The 26,240-nt window shown below is 32.2% G+C and overlaps 1 protein-coding gene across 2 annotated transcripts in view; it reads left to right on the forward strand.

Annotated features, from left to right (window-relative positions):
* Nucleotides 1-13,759: 13,759 nt before the first annotated feature.
* Nucleotides 13,760-26,240, forward strand: part of LOC132731538 (ligand of Numb protein X 2-like) — a 76,848-nt gene continuing 64,367 nt past the window's right edge. The window contains exons 1-2 of one of the 2 annotated variants that reach the window (XM_060717731.1): nt 13,760-13,869; nt 24,048-24,139. The gene's annotated coding sequence lies outside the window, so the exon portion shown is untranslated. Of the gene's footprint in view, nt 13,870-19,650; nt 20,093-24,047; nt 24,140-26,240 lie in introns of those variants that run through there. The other variant, XM_060717732.1, reaches the window with a different exon arrangement.

The raw sequence follows: 26,240 nt of genomic DNA on the forward strand, positions 1-26,240 counted from the left end.
TAGGTCAACTCATTTCACTGCCAGTGCTTGTTCACTAAAATTCTGAAAAAATAAAATGCTTCAAAATTGTCCTCCAAAGTAGGAGTATCTGCTTAAAGTGACAATATGCTCATAGTCAAGTTGAGCTGAATTGACTTTATTTCAGAACATTGACTGTTAAAATGGTGATTAACCAACAGTTTATATATGAAAATGTTTAGGATAAAATTTAAAATCTGTCTCAAAGTTACAGGTAAATTCTAATTGATCTTTACAGAAATTCCAGTTGGATCCGGGGGTTATTTGTTGTTTACGTGAAGTAAATTATTAAATTAAAAGAAAATATGGCAATATAAAAGCTTACTTTGACTCTCACCTGTTCACTCACTATATACCCTTGAATGGGCATAATGTCACTTTAACAAGGAGTAAATACATCAATATTATCATTTGTTTGTCAAAGTTATTGAACTTGGATAATCTGACTATAAGTTGATAATACCTCTGTACTGAAACTTTTATAATACCTCATATAATGTAATTATATATTTGTATGATAAAACTTGATGTGTCCAATACACTATTGTGGTTATATCACTTATATGAAGTTATCAAATTTTGTATAGGAATTACCTCATGACTAGGAATGGACCTTTCCGGTTTTTCGTAGCGGAACATTTAGCCACACCTTTTCCATTCATTGCTAGGTCAACTGCTCACAAACATTATCACAAACATAAGCACGTGTTCTTTTGTACAAAGCAGGTGATTGGATAACAAGTTAGCCAATTTACATTAAACTGTAAACACCGGAACGGTCCATTGTCTGTAAGGCAGGAATTGCATGTTGTTGTTTTTTTGGGGGGAGGGGGGTTGTTTTACTACAAGGTTTGTTTTTTTTGCACTGTTATCAAATATATAGGCAAAGGTTTCAAAGATGAAATAAGAACATACAGCTTTCTTATTGTTACAACCTTGTTAAAAGTTTAGTGCTGTCGGAGTAGGGGTTTATATTTTATGGAAAAACTTTGAATGTAATGTATGTTCATCATTTGATCCAGTTTTAATTTGACTACTGTAAGAGCAAATAGAAATTTTATACATTTATGGTGACAATATTGAGATATCAGTTCAGTTTGTATAGCTATATACCAAAATAGAAAGTGGATTTAGTGCATATCTCTAGCTTGCTTATTGCTATAAATATCTCCTTTAAAACCTGTGACATTTCACATGGGAATGACTTAAGATTTTTGGTTTAAACTATACAGACAGATCAAGAACCATTACCATGGCATGGAATTTGACTGAATAATTCACCATTTTAAACTAAAAAATTATATGTAAATTCCACATGGCTCTTGTTTACTGTCAAGCAGTAAGAATATCTGAAACCGCTGTCTCTATGTAGCTCACGTTTCATTTTGTTATGGTCCTCAGAAAATGAAATATCTTCTTGATGAAATAGATTTCATATTCACAGAACAGTATCATATCATCTCCTTATACATGTAATTGTAACCATAATTTGTTCAATTTGGTTTGTTTGAATTTAGCAAAGAAACCAATAGTCCCTTCACATCTAAAAAAAAGTTTCGAAAGTCAAATTTGAATTCATTATGTTGAGTAATTTATGAACAAATTGCATTCACAAACATCTTAAACTTTTTGTGTTTGTTCAATTTATATGTATACCATTGTGCTATATTCTTTGATTCCCTATTTAAAAACAATGCAAAAAGATTTTTTAACTTTGTAAATTGACAATATGATTTTTTTGTAACTGTTTGATTTATCTAACCTGTAACAAGATTCATTCATTTGTTCGTTCATTCAGTCAGTCAATCAGAACCTGTTAACATTTTCTGCTGTGGTTTTTCAGTACAAACTGCAATTATATTACTCAGTATAAAAAAAATTCATAAATTTAATTTCACATGTTCCAACAGGTTTGTCATAGATTCACTCAATGTTTTGCATTGTTTTTCATTAATTCATTCATTGTTTATGGGAGCTTTCATTGTTGATGGGAGCTTTCATTGTTTATGGGAGCTTTCATTGAATCATAGATTGTTTAACATGGTTTTTAACATGTTTTTTTTTTTTATTAATTCGTTTGTTTTTTTTATTAAATCATTTTTAGCTCACCTGTCACAAAGTGACAGGGTGAGCTTTTGTGATCGCTTTTCGTCCGGCGTCCGTCCGTAAACTTTTACTTTAAATGACATCTCCTCATAAACCACTAAGCCAATTTCATCCAAACTTCATAGGAATGTTCCTTTGGTGGTCACCTTTAAAAATTGTTCAAAGAATTTAATTCCATGCAGACTCTGGTTGCCATGGCAACCAAAAGAAAAAACTTTAAATATCTTCTTTTAAAAAACCCAAAGAGCTAGAGCTTAGATATTTGGCATGAAACATCTTCTAGTGAGTGTCTACCAAGTTTGTTCAAATAAATGCCCTGGGGTCAAAATTGGCCCCGCCCCAGGGGGTCATTGATTTTCCCAATATGCATATAGTAAAAACTTAAAAAATCTTCTTTTAAAGAACCCATAGAGCTAGAGCTAAGATATTTAGCATGAAACATCTTCTAATGGGTGTCTACCAAGTTTGTTCAAATAAAAGCCCTGGGGTCAAAATTGGCCCCGCCCCAGGGGGTCATTGATTTTCCCTATATGCATATAGTAAAAACTTAAAAAATCTTCTTTTAAAGAACCCAAAGAGCTAGAGTTTAGATATTTGGCATGAAACATCTTCTAGTGAGTGTCTACAAAGTTTGTTCAAATAAAAGCCCTGGGGTCAAAATTGGCCCCGGCCCGGGGGTCATTGATTTTCCCTATATGCATATAGTAAAAACTTAAAAAATCTTCTTTTAAAGAACCCAAAGAGCTAGAGCTAAGATATTTAGCATGAAACATCTTCTAATGGGTGTCTACAAAGTTTGTTCAAATAAAAGCTCTTGGGTCAAAATTGGCCCCGCCCCAGGGGGTCATTGATTTTCCCAATATGCATATAGTAAAAACTTAAAAAATCTTCTTTTAAAGAACCCAAAGAGCTAGAGTTTAGATATTTGGCATGAAACATCTTCTAGTGAGTGTCTACAAAGTTTGTTCAAATAAATGCCCTGGGGTCAAAATTGGCCCCGCCCCAGGGGGTCATTGATTTTCCCTATATGCATATAGTAAAAACTTAAAAAATCTTCTTTTAAAGAACCCAAAGAGCTAGAGCTAAGATATTTAGCATGAAACATCTTCTAATGGGTGTCTACCAAGATTGTTCAAATAAAAGCCCTGGGGTCAAAATTGGCCCCGCCCCGGGGGTCATTGATTTTCCCTATATGCATATAGTAAAAACTTAAAAAATCTTCTTTTAAAGAACCCAAAGAGCTAGAGCTAAGATATTTAGCATGAAACATGTTCTAATGGGTGTCTACAAAGTTTGTTCAAATAAAAGCTCTTGGGTCAAAATTGGCCCCGCCCCGGGGGTCATTGATTTTCCTTATATGTGTATAGCAAAAACTTAAAAAATCTTCTTTGAAAAAACCCAAATAGCTAGAGTTTAGATATTAAGCATGAAACATCTTCTAGTGAGTGTCTACCAAGTTTATTCAAATAAAAGCCCTGGGGTCAAAATTGGCCCCGCCCCAGGGGTCATTGATTTCGTTTCCCTATATGCATATAGTAAAAACTTGAAATATCTTCTTTTAAAGAACCCAAAGAGCTAGAGCTACGATGTTTAGCATGAAACATGTTCTAATGGATGTCTACCAAGTTTGTTCAAATAAAAGCCCTGGGGTCAAAATTGGCCCCGCCCCAGGGGGTCATTGATTTTCCCAATATGCATATAGTAAAAACTTAAAAAATCTTCTTTTAAAGAACCCATAGAGCTAGAGCTAAGATATTTAGCATGAAACATGTTCTAATGGGTGTCTACAAAGTTTGTTCAAATAAAAGCCCTGGGGTCAAAATTGGCCCCGCCCCGGGGGTCATTGATTTTCCTTATATGTGTATGGCAAAAACTTAAAAATCTTCTTTGAAAAAAACCCAAATAGCTAGAGTTTAGATATTAAGAATGAAACATCTTCTAGTAAGTGTCTACAAAGTTTGTTCAAATAAAAGCCCTGGGGTTAAAACTGGCCCCGCCCCAGAGGTGTCATTGTTTTTAACTATATGTGTATAGTAAAAACTTAAAAAATCTTCTTTTAAAAAACCCAATGAGCTAGAGGTTAGATTTTAAGCGGGAACCAACTTTTTGTTGGTGTCTACCAAGTTTGTCCAAATAAAAGCCCTTGGGTTTAAATTGGCCCTGCCGGGGGGGGGGGGTTCATTGTTTTTATTATATGTGTTCAAATAAAAGCCCTGGGGTTTAAACTGGCCCCGCTCCGGGGCCTATATACAGGTGAGCGACCTCAGGGCCATCATGGCCCTCTTGTTTACATAGGCTCATTGATTCATTCACTATTTTATATGGTTTATCAGTAATTCATTCAATGCTTTATATGGTTTTTCACAGATGTTTTTCATCAATTCATTCAACGGTTTACATGGTTTTTACTTTTCAAAGAATAGGAGAGAAGTGTTGTACTCACTTTGGGCTGCAGCATTTCCATCTAACTTTGGTTAAGTTTTTGCAATCCAGTTGGTATCAGGCAATTGGTTGAAACTTCACACACTAGTCTTGTTCTCTTTAATGATCTAACATGATGGGCACAGGTCCAATAACTCCTGAGTTACCTTTTTAAAGAGTTATGCCCCTTTTCTTACTGTAAAGCACTGAGAATATTGGAGCGCACTTGTTCATTGATTCATTCTATATCATAAATATAATTCTCACACTGAATTCATGCTGTTAAACAAAAATTTACCCAAGAAAAGCCTTGTTATATGAAGGTTGATGTCAAACAGTTATTTATATTCCAAAATCAATGCAGTTTATTTATTATATTCTTTAATATTATTATTGATTATACTTTATTATCGGTTTATATATTTTTGTATCAAATGTAATCACCTTTTTTTGTTGAGTGCAATGCAATTAAAATGATTTACTATAGTTTTGTTTTTCTTCATGTATGTATGAATTTATGCAGAAATAGATATTTCTCGTTATTAGAATAAGAATAAAAACCAACACATTACAATACTATTAATTATGATTACATTACTTTTGTTCTCTCTATGAAATGATAAATATGTTATGTTAAATTCTTGATAAGATGAATATGTGAAATTGATTTGCCAGACTTTGAATTTTGAGTAGTCCAAAGTTTAAGGGATATTCAAATAAAATACCCAAAATGAGCTACTAATACCGGTAATATATTTGCCTGATCAGACTGTTTAAATATGTAGACAGACCAGCTCTCGACCAATCACTTTTGGTTTCAGCAGGTTAAGGCTTAATCTTTAACAAGGTTCGGTTTAAGCCATTTTGGTGATTTTCCAGCCTAGCTGGAGAAGGTGGACATCAGGGTCTGCCCATCTGTTAGTTCATGCTAAAATGACCTTGTAGCCAGGAATAATACACCCTTTCTACAGTAAATATCTTAAATGGACTTGTACATATTTCAGTCTAAACAATCTATAATTTTAAGGTCTACATATTTCAATCTGGACAATCTATCATTTTAAGGTCCTGATCTGGACGGATCACATTGAGTTGCCACAAGCAGGTGGTTAATGAAAAGTTTGTGATTATCTAAGTTGTGTCACTTTATCTCAGAAGTGGACAAGTTAAAAATTGACAGTATATTAGGGTGTATTTTTTATCAAATGAAATGCAAAGTTACTGTCATGAGTGGATTTATTAAACAAAATGATTGCTTTGAATTTTTTAAAACATAATTCTTTCTTCTAATTAAATCTATATGAATTGGACTTTTTCATTTGTTTTAAATGATGACAGAGTGGCCCCTTTTGAACAAAGAATTTAGTTCATTGACAGCAACCAAAGTACTCTGTTTCAATCTATTGCTCAAAGTTTTTTCAATTGTTTGAAAAATTTTCAATATAGTATAATAATTTTCACATACATTTTTGTATGAGGCATATAGTTGCCAATTTTCAGATCAATATTGTAAAGGTTAAGGTCATTAAGGTTAAAAATAGATGTATCATATACAACAATCTTAATCAATGTAATAGGGGACATCACTGTCTCAACATTTAATTGCTATTTTATCAATATTTTGATATTTCAATTCCACAATTCTGCTACTGCTTATGAAATTTCAATGATGATTTTATTGCATGAAAAAGGTTAAGTTTAAACTTTGTTGTATTATGTATACATTTCTGATGTTCTCTGCTCTGGTAAATTATTTTTTAAGTGTATGGTTTGTACACGTAGCAGCAGCATGTTCTGTTTTGTCACTGTCAGTGACTGTTCTCCAGGAAAGGAGTTAGGGTTATTGGAAATAATGTTACAGATTGTTGTTCAAGTATGAATGTTATAATTATTATCTATAAATTGTGTTTAAAATTTATCATTGCAATCTGATTATTTATGCTTATGGTACTAATTATAGGTAATATTGTTGAAATTGATAATTGAGAATCTGAAACCTTATCCAGCTGAATTGATGTAAAGCATTTGCCCAGGTTTGAATTTGGAACAGTAAATTTAAAGTTCAAAGGGACTCCACTGGTTTTTTTTGACGTGACAGGACTAAAAAAAAATTATTATTTTTCGAGGTTTGTGAACCATTTGATGTAGTTCTTGAGCAATTATCTGTGTGCAAAAATTAAGATAATTTGCTCACTCCATTTTTCCAGAATAATCATTTAAATTGTGCAAAATGACCCAAAAGTGAAAAGAATTTAAACACTTTTTAAGTCAAATCCATGATTTAAATGTAAAATTGATTTTCGATATAATTGAGGCTTTTTCATTTTTATCTTTTACATATTTTCCCACTTATCTGCGTCAGTTAATACATATGTAAGAATTGAAATTTTATATTTTAGGCTTTTAGATCTCAGTAGAGTTCCTTTAATTAAGGCATGCCAGTATCAGAATACAAAATTTGAGCTAGCTACAGTACAGGGCCTACCAGACTTCACATAGGTTCAGGCTGTCCTGGTTCTATACTGGTGGTAAAAGGTAAATCTCTTGGTTCCCAGCAAGTAAAAGGGTTACAATGCATGTTGATTATGTTCAGGCTTTCATTGTTTTTATTGTTGTATTTTGTAGTCTGAAAATAAAATATTCTTTGAGAAAAACAGAATAGTTATTTTTAGCTCGACTATACAAAGTATATGGAGAGCTGTCCTACTCGCCCCGGCGTCCGCGTCCAGATTTCAGATTAAAGTTTTGGTGCAGTAAAATATCTTTCACTATTACTTTGTCATTTCTTAAGGGATCAACCTCATACTTCAAATATATGTACCTTATCATCATCCTCATCTTATATGATAAGGTTCATAACTCTAGCACCAATATTTTCAGATTTATCTCCCCTTGAACTTAGAATTTCCCTTAAAAATACTATTTTTTACTGTTACTTCTTTATTTCTTAAGGGATCAACCTCATACTTCAAATATATGTACCTTATCATCATCCTCATCTTATATGATAAGGTTCATAACTCTAGCACCAATATTTTCAGATTTATCTCCCCTTGAACTTAGAATTTTCCTTAAAAAATACTATTTTTTACTGTTACTCATTTATTTCTATAGGGATCAACTTCATACTTCAAATATATGTACCTTATCATCATCCTGTGACAGCTCTTGTTTTATTCCGACTGTATGTAGAATAGATCCTGTGTCTACATTCATACTGACTTGAACTGTTTGACTACCAAGAGCAACAAATACATGTATGTTTGTCAAAATGATCAAGCTATGTACTGTACTGTACATGTACCATGCAAGATGTTTCTTTTAATTAATACTGTTATGAATTCCTTATAATAGTCTGGTATATTGTAAGGTTGTCTGATTCATATATACCCCTCAGTACATGCCAATAATTGTCTGTACTAGTGACTAAATCTGTCCTTGTCAACCATGACTGAGTTTGTCCATGATATCATGCCTAGAGCTGCCTGTGATATATATTACCATGACTAAGTCTGTCTGTGATACCATGACTAAGTCTGTCTGTGATACCATGACTTAGTCTGTTTGTGATACCATGACTAAGTCTGTCTGTGATACTATGACTTAATCTGTCTGTGATACCATGACTTAGTCTGTCTGTGATACCATGACTAAGTCTGTCTGTGATATCATGACTAAGTATGTCTGTGATACCATGACTTAATCTGTCTGTGATACCATGATTTAATTTGTCTGTGATATCATGACTAAGTTTGTCTGAGATACCGTGACTAACTCTGTCTGTGATACCATGACTAAATCTGTCTACCATGACTTAGTTTGTCTGTGATACCATGACTTAATATGTCTGTGATACCATGACTAAGTCTGTTTGTGATACCATTACTAAGTCTGTCTGTGATACCATGACTTAGTCTGTCTGTGATACCATGACTTAGTCTGTTTGTGATACCATGACTAAGTCTGTCTGTGATACCATGACTAAGTCTGTCTGTGATACCCATGACTAAGTCTGTCTGTGATACCATGACTAAGTTTGTCTGTGATACAATGACTTAGTCTTTCTGTAATACCATGACTTAGTCTGTCTGTGATACCATGACTAAGTTTGTCTGTGATATAATGACTTAGTCTTTCTGTGATACCATGACTTAATCTGCCTGTGATACCATGACTAAGTCTGTCTGTGTTGTCATGACTTAATCTGTCTGTGATACCATGACTAACTCTGTCTGTGATACCATGACTAAGTCTGTCTGTGATACCATGACTTAGTCTGTCTGTGATACCATGACTTAATCTGTCTGTGATACCATGACTTAGTCTGTCTGTGATACCATGACTTAGTCTGTCTGTGATACCATGACTTAGTCTGTCTGTGATACCATGACTTAATCTGTCTGTGATACCATGACTTAGTCTGTCTGTGATACCATGACTAAGTCTGTCTGTGATACCATGACTTAGTCTGTCTGTGATACCATGACTAAGTCTGTCTGTGATACCATGACTTAGTCTGTCTGTGATACCATGACTTTGTCTGTGATAACAGACTTAATCTGTCTGTGATACCATGACTTAATCTGTCTGTGATTCCATGACTAAGTCTGTCTGTGATACCATGACTTTGTCTGTGATACCATGACTTAGTCTGTCTGTGATATCATGACTAAGTCTGTCTGTGATACCATGACTAAGTCTGTCTGTGATACCTTGACTAAGTCTGTTTGAATCATGACTGAATTTAACGAGACATATCTTTAATGCCTGCAAATATTTCAGAACAGGATATGTTATGAGCAAAAGGGCAATGATGGTTTAAGTTTCATTATTAACCAGAATCACCGTGTATATCCAGTTACGCAGGAATGTGCAAATAACGCAGGAATCGTGCAAGTGTAACGCAGAATTGTGTAATTTAGTGGCTATTTACGAGCACCGCGATAAGTAAATAGACCAATATTTTTCATTGTACACCAAATTGGAAGAAATGAATAAGCGCATACGGTTGCCGAGACATTAAACTTTAAACCTTATTAAAAATATTTCCTTTAAAATGTCTATTTTTCAAGATCATTCGTGAAAATGACGACCTGACTTTGCGTAGTGATGGCGATTTTTAATTTCGTTGACATCTTTAAATACAATATAACATACATATTAATTCATGATTTTTATATGCGGTGTACCTGAGACTTTTTCCAATCTACTCGTGTCATATAACACTTAAATTAGCAGATAAAACGCAATTGAGACCATTTTTACGAGGCAACGCCGGATTCGTGAATGAAGCACTGAAGCAACGGCAAGTAGCTAAATCTTATTTGACCAGATTCATTTCTTTTGTTATACTAAAATTGTAGTTTCAAAAATGTCTTAGGTATACAGAATATGAAAAAAAGAATGTTTTAAATGTACATATTTTTTTGACGAAACACAAAAGTCACCTTCAAAACGGTAATCAGGTTGACAGTTTCTCACAGTAAATAAATAGTAAATGCTGGTTAAAGTATAAAGTCGTAGCAGCCGTATGTGCTAATTCATTTCTTAAAATTTGATTTAGAATAAAATATTTTGGTTCGTTTACTTACTGTGTTATTCGTTTTGGCAATAGCGTTGCACAGATTCGGCGTTTCTTTTACGTTATTTGCACATTCCTGCATTACTAGATATACACGGTGAGATTTACATCATCATACTGTATAAGTTACTTCGAACAATATGTTAGACAAAAGACAACAGCTTCACCAGTATAGTGTTAATAATGAGTTAAATAAATTAAGTATTGAATCTACACGAATATAATATTCTATTTATCACATATATCAAATAAGAACGGTTAACTGTTAAAAAGAGTCATTTTCATTGACACGCCTATTTGAAAAATGTACAATAAAAAGGTAAGTTGCACATTACATTTTACAGTTTATAGATGAAGGTGATGTCAGCACGTACATGTACAGCAAAACATATGTCAAATACCGTCAATATAAAATTCATTGAATAAAGACCACCCTGTGAATAAAGTCACCATTATTTTACAACTCTTAATTAACTGATAAAATTATAAAAGTTCTCAGCTCCGTGTTTGGTCTGGTAATTTTGAACGGGATATATGTCCCAAATTTTGAAAATTTCTGTAAATAGTTGGGTTGAAGTTAATGCTTATAATTGATAGCTTTTTTTTTTAAAGCTTCTTGTATCTTCTTAATTTAAATAAACATTGCACTGCATGCTTCACTAGAGTTCACTTCTACTCAATCAATTGCCCAACTGCATTATAAATACATGTGACACTATTTCTTCACTATCTATAAAAATAGTGCTAGTGCATCATAATGAATTGTCTTATTGTTGTAGCAAGTACTGTTTTCAAAATTCGTAATAACTTCGTATAAACAAATATCTTTTTTTTAAATAGACTATGGGGTATATTGTGGTGTTCATACATTGGGTATAAGTTATGAGGTTACAAATTGGGTCCATTCCTTCCTTAAGTCACGCTCCCAGCAAGTTGTAGTTGAAGGTCAAAAATCAGGAATTCTACCAGTTCTCTCAGGTGTCCCCCAAGGCTCGGTATTAGGTCCCTGTATTTTCCTTTCAAGTAATACATCAATGACCTCCCAGATAGTGTCAAAGGTAAGGTTAGACTCTTTGCAGATGATACTGTTGTCTGAATGTCAGACGTTTCACTCCCAAGACGTTTCACTATTGAGACGTTTCACTCCCAAGACGGTTCACACCTAGACGTTTCACTCCCATTTTGTCAATTGTATGGACGTTTCACTCCCAATTTTTAGAGATGTTTACTAGGAAAGTTAACAAATTTTAATTTCATTAATATCAAACAGAGTAAAAAGGAAATTCAATTTAATGTTTCATTTTGTTGATTTAATACGAATTATTAGAAGATTACTCATTTAATTATGGGTTGAGTGATAAGAGGTATAAATGAAAGACAAATTACTGAAGTATCACTTTTATTATATGTGTAACAACATAAGGAAATTCTATTTATAGTAAATTAAAAAAAATAGAATAACATAGAAAGAACAACAAAGACATATTATAAGTATCAGTTTAAATATTGAAATCACTACCAGTAAAGTAATTAATATTATTCAAATAATAAAAAATATCAATATATTAAATATATTGACTATATAATGATTATTTTTTTGTAAGTCTAACTCTTAAACAATGAAATGCGAAACAAAAATAAATTATCTTTTAACATTATTTTCTTCATCAATTTATTAAACAGTAGCCATTAAACAGACTTAAGTAATTGTGGTGTTATCTCATCGCCTAATTAGTTGAATAAACACTGAGACAATCAACTATCAGTTTGACACCACTATTAAATCAGTTGTATAAACACTGCACTTAAGCATCAACAGTTTACTAATCAGTGGTTTATTGGACCATTAAAATATTTTTTGACAACAGCCAATTTAAACACAGAAACTTCTCCATAAGTTTTGTTTATATAATAATGAATTTTTAAGTCACATAAAAATGATTATACATGACAAATATTGAATAAAAGTCCCAATGCTCCTAATCTAATTTAAAGTTATTTCTGATTTCAATGGCCATTAAATTTTTTGACATATATCGCAAAAGTACTGTACTAGCATTAAATAATTTAACATTTTTATCCCATGTTTAAAATTAACAACAAGAAGTTAATTATTGTCACAAGATTGTTCTGCTTTAAATTAAAATTGCCTTAAAATAGGCAGCCTATTGAGTCCATGTTTACAAAAGATCAAATAGTTAGTTATATTACAGTGTTATTTTAATCAAAAATAGTTTTTCTTTAAGTGAAATAATGTGATAATTGCACATATGGATTAAAAATAGAAAAAAAAACACCTTATTTCAAAACAACAATAAAAGAAGATAAGATAACTGAAATGATAGAACTTAAAAGTTCTGAGTTTTAAGTCATTGACAAAAAAGTGAAATCCCGGCCCCTTTTTTAATTTATTTTATTAATTTTAAGGTATATTTTAGTTTAATTTAATTCAATATTTTAGGTTTATTTTAGTATATCATAAGTATCAAAATAATTTTGGTATAAAAAGGGAGTGAAACGTCTTCAAGACGTTTCACTCCCATTTGGGAGTGAAACGTCTTGGTGTGAACCGTCTTGGTGTGAACCGTCTCAATAGTGAAATGTCTGTCTACCCTGTTGTCTACCTAACCATCAGATCTAAACAAGATGCCCAAACCCTCCAAGATGACCTTCATGCTTTAGAAAAATGGGAAAAAGACTGGTCCATGGAATTCAACCCTGACAAATGTGAAGTTCTCAGGATAACAAGAAAAAGAAACCCTGTAATATTTCCTTATACCCTCCATAACATCCAACTTAACTCAACTCAAGAAGCGAAATACTTAGGAGTCACTATTAAGTCAAGACCTTTCATGGACCAAACATATAAACAACATCACATCTAAAGCAAATAACTCCCTCAGATTCATTAGAAGAAATGTTAAAACTCCAAATAAAAAGATAAAAGAAACTGCATATAAGACCTATGTTAGACCTCAGGTTGAAAATTGCTTCATAGTTTGGCATCCTTGGCAGAAATACTTAATTTATAAGATAGAGCAAGTACAAAGATCAGCTGCTAGATACATTTTTAATGATTATGACTATACAAGTAGTGTCTCAAAAATGATAAATGATCTTAATTGGCAAACCCTTGAACAGCGTCGAAACATCAGTGCTGTAACCTACTTGTATAAAATCCAAAACAACATTGTTTTTATTGACCACTGGTCAACACCTTACTCAAACAAGAAATCTGAACTACCTGATACCCTACTCGAGGACATAATATCATCAAAATTCTTTCTTTCCTAGGAGCATACGTCTTTGGAATAGCCTTCCCCTAACTGTTCAGTCCAGCCCCAGTTTAAACATCTTTACTGAGAGGCTTGACCCATTCTATAAATTCTAAACTGCACACTATGTTTTTAAATTAATAGTCTTGTAGAACTTTTATTCTTTTAACTTTTTAATTTGCATATAAATAATTTCTTTTATTAACAGTTCCCTGACAACGCGCCTGCTAGTCATAATCAGAAATGATTGTTAAGCAGTATGATGTAGATGTAGATGTAGATGTCATCCGAAAGAAATATTTTAGTGTCGTGTTACCTAATTTTTAAAGTAATTATTACGAGTATTAAGTGTTACAATTTGTCAATAAGCAGAAAGACATTTCCGGCATAATTAATTTTGTTTTATTATCGCCATTTTCAGCTAATCCATTGAGTAAACAGATAAAAAGGGACACCAGAACTCGCCAGGTATCGTAAGAATTCGTAATTTCTTAGATTTCCTTAAGGAACATTGAAAATAATGCATTTAAATAGGTAATATTTAAAAATAGATTGTGCGTGTTTTCGGTTAGTACGATTTTCGGATATTGAAAATTCTAAAATAACGAGAAAGTAAAAGTTTATATTATTGAAAAAAATAAATGTTACTTCTTGAGATTCGTTTGATATTAATTCAAAATAGTTGAAAATATAAACTTCCTCGACGTCGATGTCTACTTCGTGGATTTTGTCGAGAAAACCCGTTGAAGTTGAAGCCCATATTGATCAAACATACATGTAGTGCAGCAGTAGCATATAGCTTTGTTAAGCATGGACTATAATGTCTATAAACCATTTTATTTTTAAAGAATAGTTAAAATATTCGCTGATTCTTGTAGGCTTGGAAAAATTTGATTTGATTTTTGATTTCATATGACTTAATTACCTCATATTTAGCAGTAATTACCAAGGGGTTCTAGATAGCATTTAATGGATCGTGAGTTAATGAATGCCTGAAGGCGGTGGAGATGCATGGAAAACTGTTTTTGTGGGTGCCAATTTTATTCCAATGCTAACTTTAATATGAAAATAGGTAAAGCCAATGAATGGGGAAGTCTGCTAAAAAATCTTTCATTTTTACGTTTTAAATGTGTCATTCGGTATTTCATGCACTCCTTCTGTATTCACTTGGAACACTTGATGATTATTATTAATCCAAAAAGTTGAGATTGATCCGTTATTGGAATACCCCGCCTATTATCATTTAGTAACATTGAAAATGGTGGTGCCCAACTAGAACTGACACTAAAAATTTCATTGATACATGTAGGTATAGAATTCTATATAATCTTTAATTGTTTTTATTTGAATTCCTTTTAACCTTTTCCCTTATATAGACGTGTTTTGACAGCTTTTTGCCCCCCCCCCTTTTTTTGAGGCCTCAAACAGTGAAAAAATGCCCTGTTTAGACCCCAAACACTGTTTTTCATTTGAGAAATGTTGTTAGAAAAGTGACCACTTTTTCAGCGCGGCCCCCCCATCAAAATGGTACATCAGGGGGTTGCCAGAAGGGGGATGTGCCCCCTTCTGTTTGGTGGGTTTGAAGGGGGGGGCGGTAGTCCCCCTCATCTCCAGGTCAATCTTAGGATAACTAGTAACCGACGCTGAAAAGCCTTTTACTCTATCTGGATTCATTGAGAAGTTGCAGCACTTTGAAATCAGTTTTGATGGAAAAAAACAATGCAAAATAGTGATTTTTCGCAATTTTGAGATGTCCCCCTATTGCCATGGTAACAGAAAATTTACGATTGAACATGCTGTTACAGAGGCTATGGTCCAGTCAACATTTGTGCCAAGTTTCATCAGTACTGAAGCATTTTTCATAGTTTCATAGCAGTTTGAACTTGTAACAGGAGGCTTTTCAATGAAAACGGCCATTTTTCACAATATGCTCATGGGATAAAAGGTTAAATATACATGTGTGGTCTATAGCCTGGCAGGCCATTGCGCAGTCCAGGCCTTTGACTTCCCTGTAATAATTTCAATTTGATTCATAACCAAAAATAAGCACAAAAAAATTGCAAGGTTTTGTTCCTCTCTGGCTAGTCTATGTTACATGCAATTGGTTGTTTTAACTAGTCTAGTCTATGTTACATGCAATTGGTTGTTTTAACTAGTCTAGTCTATGTTACATGCAATTGGTTGATTTCACTAGTCTAGATCATCCAATCAGTGAGTTTTTAGTGTTCTATTTTTTGCAAGTACATCAGAATGACTCCTAACATCAAAGTAGAAAAATAAATCTAAAAAATCCTCCAACAAAAATAAAATAAAGGCATAGGAACAGAACAGGTCTTGATGCAACACATGAAAAGAAAGCACTGATGTTGATGTGTTTAAAAAGCCTAGTATAAGTTCGGAAAAATGTCAGATCTGTAAGTGTACTTGGCAGATTTAACTGTGATAGTTTGTTTGATTAAAATTGGTTTCCGAATAGACAACATTTTATTTATTTACTTGTAATTAAAAGCCAATAAGTTGAGATAATGGTTATACAAGTAAATAAATACAAAAAAAACTATGTTAAGGGCCACTCACTTTTAAGAACAAATCAGCAGACGTATCAAGTGATTTCCGGGACAGTCCTGGATGTCCGAGACATTATAGCATGTATGAATAAGCATTAAAAATAAAAAGCATGTTTATATAAGTTTTTTATGTATCTCTGTTTTGAAAACTGAGTGGTCTTAATTCATTGACAGTTTTCAGGTTGTTTTTTTTTCTTCTGTAACAGGGGCCGATATAAGGTCCCTTCACAATTCAAAATTGCACTTTTTTTACAAAGCAGATTCACAATTTCCAAAGAGATTTCACAAAATATTGGGACTTTGTCTCAAAATACATTGTTAACCTTTGGGTAAAACTTGATTTATGCCAATTGCAATAACACAGAAATAGTTTTAATTCAGTCAAATGTTTTTTTGGCATGTTAACTGGGTTAAAGTACCAACTTGAAGCAGATTTTAAACAGGTCAGAAATTATAATCAAGCGTTCATAGCTCAAAATGCCAAATTATTTGTCATTTTTCACAATTTTATGAAATATATCGCGCTATTTTTCACAAAATGAACAGGCCCAGGCCCCTTCACAATTCTGACAAAAAATGCCCTGGTTTTTCTGTGTTTTGGGTATGTGATTGGATTGGAAATTTTAGTGGGACGTTGCTTATAATTGTGAATTTTTATGTGAAATGGTCATTTAGATAGGTTGCATGTTTGGGAGCATTGTTACCTAAATCTGAAAGCAGTAATAAATTCTCTTTCTTTTCAAAGACTATATACCTTATTTTAGTATGCAAACATGTCTATGTCCTTTCAAAGGTTTAACTTTTTTGGAGATAAACTGTTTTTGAATAAGAATTTGAAAAAAAAACAACACTTTACTTTTACTATTTTCTCATGGCAATTTCATGACATATCTGACCAATGATAAGAATACAGTCCACTGAAGGTTCGCCACATTATGACTCACCAAAATTCAAGTAATAATATTTCCTTCTCTTTTCAATTCATTCAACTTTATGTCGTTAGATATTTCTTTATTTATTTAGTTTGAAAAAAAGTTTTTCTTTAAGGAATGTTTGCATATCTGTGGTATATATTTGGAAAAATTATAACATTTTTTTTTTTATTATGTTTAAGATGTTTGGTCAAAGAAATAATAACCATTGACACTGTTTTTATATCTGTTATGTTACTGCCAGTGGTGCAAACAAATAAACTGAATTTATTGCCAGTTACAATTGTGTCGCTCATTAAAACAGGCAGTTACATGGTGGAAAATAGTAATAATAAAAATTTGTTATGTTAAGATACAGAAAACATGCATATTATTGTTTTGTAAACATATAATAAAACAAACAAAAGTGTGGTCTTTCAGATCTAGATATTTTTTTAGGACAGTGACGTCAGTGAGTATATACCTGGAACTGATTGATTTTTTTTATAAACGATTTAAACATGAAATGTTTTGGCAGGTATATTTTTACTCCTTGAAATTTATGTAAATTAGTCAAACCTTCAGTTGGTTCCCCTGTTTATACTTGGTTAATACCCAAATATCAGGGATTTTTTTCTATGATTCTTTACCAACCACTACATATTTACAAACCACTGCGTATTTCAATGAAAATGAAAACAAAAGCAATATTTAAATTTTGTAGACTGATGGATCTTGACTTTTGTAGCTGTAAATAAATATATTTGTTTCTATGAACAGTGCAGCAGACAAATCATGTCATAGAAAAATAAAAAATAAACATTTCTTTTGTAAAGTGGCACCAATCAAGCATCATTCTCGTGGGATGCTGTATGTTTCAATAGTACTATAACACACTCACCAAAAAATGAGGCCACTCACAGAGAGCCATATAGCTGGCTTGATAAAAACACCATTTTTGCCAACAAATCACCCCTATTTTTTTAAGTGAGGTGGAAAATTCACCCCTATTTTTGAATTTCTAGAATAGACACTGCTATATGTACAAAACATGTAGTTTGAACTACTTTCTTAGTTGTAGTTTGAATGTAACTTTCAGATATAAGTATATTCAGTTTACCATTATTCTATATCTACTCGAATTTATCTCTATTTTAACTGAAGTCAACAAATTGCATGCTTTTTGTGGTATCCATCACTTCAAAAGTTTTTTTTTACTTATTTGTACATTCAAACCAACATTTTAATTGACACAAAAATAATTATTCAGGATTTCTGTGAATCAGATAATCAAAGCAGTTTAATGCGTGGTATACATTTTTGTAGCATTACATATATATTTTTTGTTCTCTAAATTTAGCTATGACTGATAATTACCATTTTCCACTATGTGTAGTATAATAAGAGAAATTTGATACATTTGCGATAAACACATATAAAAGGGAAATTTCTTTTTTCTTTCTGTACTTAAATGAGATAAGCATCTTTGTATAGACTTGATTTTTTTTGTTTGGATTTTCTTGTTTTGTTTTTTTCTACTAATATAACTGAGGCATGAAAGTTTCTGCTATTGTTTATGTTTACAAAAGATATTTTAGATGCTTTTAAAGCCAGATTTCACTCTTTTGTCCAGTCTTAACACTAGGTATTGTTTAACCTCCTAGGTATTGTTTACCACCTATCTTTGATCCATTAAACAAGTGAATTCATGAATTTCACTCTTTGAACCTTAAATGAGTAGAAAATAATAACTTTTCTGTGTATTACAGACTAGGGAAAACATCTGTACAACATGACTTGATGTTATACTATTTATTGTTTGTTCAATTTCTGTATTTATTGATATCCCTTAGATAGTCAATGTACTGAATTCCAGTTCAAGGTATATTAAATTTCACAAATGTAAGCATTTTCTAGATTGACAACCTCAATTAATTACTTGTATTTGCCTTAATGGTATACTCTTTGAGTGATCATTATGAAAAACCCTTTAAGCTGAACCTGCAGAATTTCTTAAATGGACTTGACCAACTTTTATTTTGGAACTGTCCATTATTGACATTAGGAATGCAAGATGAAAATTTGATATTAATTAGCCAACAGTATAGAGCTTGGTCAGACTGCATGGACATCACATTGGGCTGGCCTGGTCCTATACTGGTGACAAAGGATAAGGTAAAAGGTTAACTGACTTAAATTTATGGCTATAGCAGACATAGATGAAAACTGATAAAAGTCTTATCTACAGTTTAAACTATTTTAACTGCAAAGCACTTATCCACAATATAGATTAATTTATAACAGTTCAACACTATCAGTGTATAGATATCTTAATTCATATGATTTGAAGATCTTGAACATTTAAACAAACATAATTTTCCAGATTTATTTTTCGGTACTTGTTTAGTTTAGGTATAATTAGGGGGAAATTATTCAAGTATGTCAAAATTTGATACAATAATCATCAGCTCTTCTAATGTATCATGATAGTCTAGATTAATTGACGTAAGATATGCTAAAACAGGAACAAATAGCAATATATGCTGTTCCTGATCTAATTTTTAAGCAAGCACTCTGTAGCAGACGAGATAATATAATATACGACCGGAAGAGTTATTCAGCTTATTATGATAGGCTCACTAGAAGCAGAATTTCACCTCATTATTAGCAGCCTAGTGTTTTCAATGTTTGTTATCAATAGCCGACATTTTTCAACTTTATAAAATTTTATGATTTAATCTTATCGTGGGAATCCCTCGTAGTTGTCTGTCTTCAATGTACTATCACTCTGACTTACTAGTAGTGTAACTTATGAATGTGATTTAAGACATTGGTGTTTATATCATACACATGTTTAAACTTACCATACAGTTTTATAAATTATTAAACTGTTCAAAAAAGTGGAAAGATAGTGTTATTATAAATTGGATTTAATTTGAAACAATTATAATAAAGATCGACACGTGTGATATTTTGAATTTATGATTTATACAGGAATATTGTGTTAAAAGTGAAAGTTTTTGACTGTTATCATATTAAGTTTTTAGATTAAAACAGCATAATAAAGATAAGAAAGTGTGTCTAGACAGTTTTGTTTAACTCTTAAAACCTCAATTAAGGAAAAAGGGGAGTTCATTATATCAGTGGATTAATATAATTTGCATACCATTTACTGTAAAGATACTGAAGATAAAGTTTATATAAGTATTGTATGTAAGTATTAAAGTAACTTTTAAGTCATGTATATTTTTACTGTAAATTTAGTCCAATTAAGTGTTTTAATTTTTAGCTCGACTATTCGCAGAATAATCGAGCTAATGCAGTCACCCATTTGTCGGCGTCGGCGTCGGCGTCGGCGTCCCTGTGGTTAAGTTTTTGTATGTAAGCTGGTATCTCCATAACTACTGAAGGGAATGGATTGAAACTTCACACACTTGTTCTCTGTGATTATCTAAGATGATTGGCACAAGTCCCATAACTCTGATTTGCTTTTTTTCATAATTATGCCCCTTTTTCAACTTAGAAATTCTTGGTTAAGTTTTTGTATGTAAGCTGGTATCTCCATAACTACTGAAGGGAATGGATGAAACTTCACACACTTGTTCTCTGTGATTATCTAAGATGATTGGCACAAGTCCCATAACTCTGATTTGCTTTTTTTCATAATTATGCCCCTTTTTCGACTTAGAAATTCTTGGTTAAGTTTTTTGTATGTAAGCTGGTATCTCCATAACTACTGAAGCGAATGGATTGAAACTTCACACACTTGTTCTCTGTGATTATCTAAGATGATTGTACAAGTCCCATAACTCTGAATTGCTTTTTTACATAATTATGCCCCTTTTCGACTTTGAAATTCTTGGTTAAGTTTTTTGCGTGTAAGCTGGTATCTCCATAACTACTGATGGGAATGGATTGAAACTTCACACACTTGTTCTCTGTGATTATCTAAGATGATTGGTACAAGTCCCATAACTCTGATTTGCTTTTTTACATAATTATGCCCCTTTTTTCGACTTAGAAATTCTTGGTTAAGTTTTTTGCGTGTAAGCTGGTATCTCCATAACTACTGAAGGGAATGGATTGAAACTTCACACACTTGTTCTCTGTGATTATCTAAGATGATTGGCACAAGTCCATAACTTGATTGCTTTTTTACATAATAATGCCCTTTTTCGACTTAGAAATTCTTGGTTAAGTTTTTGCGTGTAAGCTGGTATCTCCATAACTACTGAAGGAATGGATTGAAACTTCACACACTTGTTTTCTGTGATTATCTTAGATGATTGGCACAAGTCCCATAACTCTGATTTGCTTTTTTACATAATAATGCCCCTTTTTCGACTTAGAAATTCTTGGTTAAGTTTTTGTGTGTAAGCTTGTATCTCCATAACTACTGAAGGGAATGTATTGAAACTTGAAGGGTTTGTACCTTTTCGGACAATTTTATGTATTCATATAGGTAAGCATTATTATACTCAATGAAACACCCTAGTGACAAATTTTCGAATAGTCGAGCGTTACTGTCCTCCGACAGTTCTTGTTAAATAAATAGTTGATTTATTAGACTTAATAGGAAGTTGATTCATGAAAGTACATGTGTTATGATTCATTTAAAATATCGCAATCCTATTGGACAAAAAGTAATTTCAAACACTGAAATGGCTTAATAATAGTGTAAAAAATTATTTTATGTGCAACCGGACTGTAGTATTTCAAATGAATTGTAACACATTTGGCTATTATATAGTCCAGGATATTGACTGTTACTATAAAAATAATTCCAAACACTAAATTTTGTAGTGTTCATTAGTAAGCATTTACCAAATTAATTGTTTGTATGGACGTGCCGCTTAATTTTGACCAATTTTATTTTGAAAATGCTTACTATTAAATATGAAAAATTCTTGACCACTGAGATGAGTTAAAAAAACAACAAAAAAACTTAAGGGTTAATTTGATGCTTAACATGGCTCTGATAGATTATAGTGCGACCAACTTGATTGAAATAGTGCATTAAAATACATACCTGATTCTTAAAAACACACAATATGACAATAATTTCATATCTAAAGAATGTCATTTTCAACAGGTTGTTGAAAATTAAGTGGTATCAAAAAGTATTTTGATATAATTATATCTACTGGGGATGTCCATGGCCTTGAAGTGGTTAAGGTCATTGACTTCAAACCATTACCCCTCACCGCTTTGGGTACAAATACCACCAGGCACATTGGATTCTTTCATGTGAAAAAGCTATCCAGTGAGCTTATGGAACGTCAGTGTTTCTACTCCGTGCCCATTTGTGCCATAAATAATGCAAGAAGGAGCACTTGAGGTCTTTCTCTGCCAGTAAAGCTGGAAAGTCACTATATGACCTCTATGGGTTGCTGTGATGTAAAGTCAAACCAAATAAAAAGCTTGTGCTGGACATGCGCTGTAACTCAGACATATCTCAGCTATGTTGGTCCAGGGTCAGCAAAATCAATTGTCTGTATTGCCCAGGTTGTCCCACAGCCTGTACGGACAAGTGGAAATTTTCAAGAATTGACTCTGTTAATATCATACTGACAAGTTAAGAAATGCTTTAGATAAAAACGGACAAGTAAGTCAAAATCAGATTTTGCCAGCCCTATGGTCCCAAAGAAAGTCATCATATCAACCTGATATTTATGACCGCTTATTTCTCCCACATGACGGGCCACAGTGTCTGGGGTTAACATATAATATTTTCTGGAAGTAGTTTTTGATAAAGGAAAGTGAAATTTCAATTTTGAAGGACTTTGATTTAAATTTCTTCATCGTCATTTTACAACTTTTAACAATTATAACAATTTGCTTCGATAGACGTTATTGAAATACATACATACATAGATATTGATACATTAATGGATAAATCTGCCAATATAAAGTAAATGACTCACATCTTTGTAATTTAACCTTTTCTACAATCTTCAATATTTATGATAGTTTTATATTCCCTATTTACACAGGGTAAAATACCTTGAACAGGAAATATTTTCATAGTTTTTGATACAATTTTACAGGTAATCAAATATTTTTGAATGATCTTATAATGATATACAATGCTGACACATCAAAGAATGTGTTAGTGCATAAAATATACCATAATGTATTTTGTACTGATTTACTATGTAATGTGTAACTGTTTCTTTAATATACCAGCTAGTATTTGCTTTAAGGATGATAGAATTGTGTCCTTTTTGTAGCTTGATTTAATTTTCTGTGATTTGTTAATTTATCTTGACAAATCTAATTTGAGACCATTTTAATTGAAAAAATAAAAATAAATGAAAGCTTTAAACAAATTGCATAATATTAACATTGAATTAATTAAGTGTATTTTAATTGAAGTTTTTTTTACAAAAAAAGAGAGTTGTATTGAATTGGATTTGGTGGAATTTGAAAGTTAAGTTTTTATATAGTTTAGTCATCACTTAAACTTCACATATAGAAGGCCTTTGATCATATATTTTTGGATTTTAAGATAGTGACAACAAATATACAAGTGATCTGTTGGTTAACTTTTTTGTTTAAAGTGTTGGACGGTGTCAGAGAGTCTCCTTGAATTAACGAAACCTATATTTGTTCAACCCGATAATTACCTGGTGCCATCTTGCTGTGAGCATAGATTTGACTGAAGAAGACTTACAGAGTCTAATATAAACAGAGTGGCTTCATCAATCTTCTACAGTCAAATCTATGCTTACAACTGCTGGAAGTCAGCAAGATGGCACCAGATAATTATCGGGTTGAACAAAGTTAATAAAAGGTTTCGTTGTTTCGAGAAGGTAACAGGATCTGACTCTCTGCGTGCCCCTCAATCTCAGACATCGGCCCTCAAGTTCGTACCCAAAATTGGTCGTACCAGGTTATTACCACAGCTCTTTATGATTGTTATGGTATCAAAGTTTCAGATATATAACCAAATGATCAATTGCCAGTACTTTTAAGGGATACGGGAATCAGTACTAGCTATTAAATCTGTACAGAAATTTTAAAAATTCTCCACATGAATCAATCAATCAGTTGACTTACAGAGTTAACATTGTTTTGGTTATCAATTTCAAATAATAATGTTTATAAAGAAACTGACAATAATGATTAAGTTTATTAAGTTTTGATATTTTAAAACTTTTTTTTGCAGGTGAATTTTGATGACAATTATGGTGATGTTTGTGAGAAATTTGTAAAGACCTGATAAAACTTGGTGTGAGAGAAAGAAACTTGCTGATCAAGGTAACTTTAGAAGTGATATCAATAAGAAATTAGCCAAAAGAATTTATGCTATTAATTTGATGAGTGTCTGTGGTCATATGTGGTTTATTAATTTAAATTACTTGCCCAGCACCAGAGTTGGTGAGAGTCCTACTAATTTGAATATGGTTATTATATGAGCAGTGGAAGGTTGGTTGTTCTACTCCATTGCCAGTTTTAATACAGCAAGTATGTGTTTAGCCATTGCTGTTGTAATTTTGTCTATTGTCCAATATTATTAAAGCAGCATGCTAAATTTCATATAAAAATAATTTAAAATGTATATTAAAGTAAAACATTGTGAAGTGAACAAAGAAAAAATTTACACACAAACGGCATTTAATATCCACGTAAATTACCAAAAAGAGGCAAAAATATCCCTTACTATGTTGGTCACATGGTAGAAATATGGTGAGAAATACAGCAAAATCAGTCAATAACTGCACAGAACACGTAAATTATTACTTCAGTGTGGAATCTGTTTATTTTCCTTAAAATCAAAGTTTTATTTTCTAAAGTTTGATTTTCTTGAAATATTTTGGCTCATCTGGAGGCATATAGCTTTTAAATTTATTATGATACTTATATAGCTTTACAGCTAGATTTGAACATGCAGTCAAACAGGCACCACTGTAGGCCCTTGTCAGACTCCTTGGGATAATCCTTGCTTATTGTTTAAATTGTGAAGTTTGGTTTTAGCTCACCTTGAGTGCAGCATGATCAAGGTGAGCTGTTGTGACCAGGCATGTTTCCTTTGCCCATACATAGTAACCTCCACAATTTTTTATTTTGAGCAACATCTCCTAAACTGCTGGACCAATTTTGTTAAAACTAAGCAGAAATGTTCCTGGAATGAAGCTTTTTTTAATACAATTATGTTAATATAAAAAGTGTGATTTTATAGTGTTAAATATTTCATAAATATTCAGATCACAAAAAATGGATGTTTCCATGTTGTAATCTATTTTCATCTGAATTTTATGTAAATTTTGCTGGTAGATGTTTGAATTCTTTGTCACAGTGTGAAACTAGGTTAATTCAAGCACTTCATTAGGGTTGATTTAATTATCTCTAATTGATTTTTGCTCATAACTTGTCAATATTCTCACTGGGAAAATCAATCAGTCTGAAACATTTGCCGCAGTCTGCACTGAATAACTTCATAAAGAATGACTTATACAATTTATGAATCAATTACTTAACAATGCAAGAGAGTTGTGGTATTTGTATTTTAGATATGAATCAACCATTGTTAAGATGATACATGGTGACCATGTTGTGAAGGCTACATTATAAATATTGTGTAAGGAGTCTGAAATACAGGCGAACGGCATATTTGCCATGCCTGAGTAATGGTCAAATTGTCATAAAATAATCACCCCTTGATCATCAAAAGCAAAATTAGTGTCCAAGGGGAGATTATTTTATGATAATTTTATAAAAGCATATTCAGCATTTAATATTGAAATCTTTAAGTCTGTGGTTTATTTTATCATTTACTTATTTTCAATATTTTCACCTATCTATTTATGATACTGCCTTACTTTAAACCGCTCTAATCTGGCTTTTGAGCAAAAAAAGTCAACATCCTGTTTAAAACATGTAGTAATATAGGTGATCCATTGACCCTTAAAGATCTGAAATTATAATTACTTGTTTACAAAGGGTGGTCCTTAATAATTTCCTGCCCTTGTTCTGCTGTATTTACCTTGTGGCCTTGTCGACCTTGAGTGATATTTGACAAATTGTTATACGGTAATTTTTGACAGACATAATCTGATAATGATGGCTATCAATGAAAGTTAAGTGTCACTTTTATAACGTGGATCGTACATGAGGTGTTGCGGAATGTTTGATAACGAGATTCTTTAAAAGATTTAAAACAGGAAATGTATTAAAACTGATAAAAATCAATGTAACATAAAAGACTGACAAAGCTTTAGGCTATGCTATGATGAGCATATTATGTCCATGTATTATGCACTATCCATTGTAATGAATGATAAATGCACGAAAGTATAATTTTCATTCTGGTTATTTAACAATTAACCTGCTGAAATTGTGTAATAGATTTGCCCTGCTT

The sequence above is a fragment of the Ruditapes philippinarum genome, unplaced genomic scaffold, assembly GCF_026571515.1.
Source record: "Ruditapes philippinarum isolate M1 unplaced genomic scaffold, ASM2657151v2 ctg3214_1_1_1_1, whole genome shotgun sequence".
NCBI lineage: Eukaryota > Metazoa > Mollusca > Bivalvia > Venerida > Veneridae > Ruditapes > Ruditapes philippinarum.